General features: G+C 39.6%; 1 protein-coding gene across 1 annotated transcript in view; it reads left to right on the top strand.

The window, feature by feature from the left end:
• The window catches only part of LOC109483733 (trafficking protein particle complex subunit 4-like), a 4,747-nt gene that overhangs the window by 2,531 nt on the left and 1,071 nt on the right, over positions 1 to 1,145 (top strand). The window lies entirely within an intron of this gene.

Raw genomic sequence — 1,145 nt, 5'->3', positions numbered from 1 at the left:
CCGATTGACTTCAAATTTGACGATTTTTGAATGGTCAGAACCTTGTATTCAATTCCTCTTTTTGTATATACTTGAATGTTATCATAACACTTATTATATCGCATGTGGTAGCCACATTCATACAGTTTCTCATACCAACGGAAACGAATTTTATGACATTACGCGAAATGTATCAATATGTAGCGGAAACTCAGGATGACCTGCAGTTCGACTGATTCAGCGCGTTCGTGGTTAACCACGTGACTCGTCCTCGGCTCTGGTCGGAAGAAGTCGGAAGTGTTCGCGAGCGCTCGGAAATTTCAAAAATGGCCGACACCACTGCCGGTGGCGGGAGGCACGTAGTTTTTCACGGCGTTCGTACGGCAAAGCGGCATCGAATTTTTGCTCCATGACTATCGGTATGGGATAGGATAGGGTTGATTCAACATACTGCGTGAAAATGTGACAAAAAGACAGACTTTTGAAATTTAATGCTCCCAGCCTACTATCGGCCAGATATCGCTTAGGGCACCTTTAACGTTAAAGAGCCTTCCCGCGTCACGTGACACATAAGGCGGCACCCATCTCTGTTCATTATCCCTGGGGCACACACAGCAGTCACTACAGCAGGGGGCTAGTCCACTGGTAGGTCTTTGTATGAATAAAATGTTACATGAAACACTATATTAAACACAATGGTAATGTGCTTACTCCCTTATGAAATGAGTCCTATACAGTTATTACTACCAGTACATGTTGCACATCACACAAAACACATTCCAGTCAAAAGGACTTTGGGTCAATTGTTTTTAATTTGTTGTCTTTTTTTTAGATATAAAAATTTTGCCATTATCAAGTTATGTTATACATATTTCTGTTACAAGGCATGGAATAACAATAATTTCTTTCTGTTTAACAGTACATTTCACAATTGCTCACAATTTTGTATTTGGGAAACCTATGTATCTTCCTTAAGTACAAAGATAAAGTCATTTTTCTCTAGTGGTGCCTGTAAAAGTGTATATTCCATTCATGCAGCAAGTTCTATCTCTCTAAGACTGTGTTGTCAGAATAGTACCTTTCTTTTAAGCATTAAGCACATAATTTGATATGACTGACATATACTAGCTATAATGTCATGGAAGCTCGAGTTCAGTAGACTTACC

This window comes from Branchiostoma belcheri, unplaced genomic scaffold (assembly GCF_001625305.1).
Source record: "Branchiostoma belcheri isolate BF01 breed outbred unplaced genomic scaffold, Haploidv18h27 scaffold66, whole genome shotgun sequence".
Classification (NCBI taxonomy): domain Eukaryota; kingdom Metazoa; phylum Chordata; class Leptocardii; order Amphioxiformes; family Branchiostomatidae; genus Branchiostoma; species Branchiostoma belcheri.
This window is presented reverse-complemented; position numbering and strand designations above follow the sequence as displayed.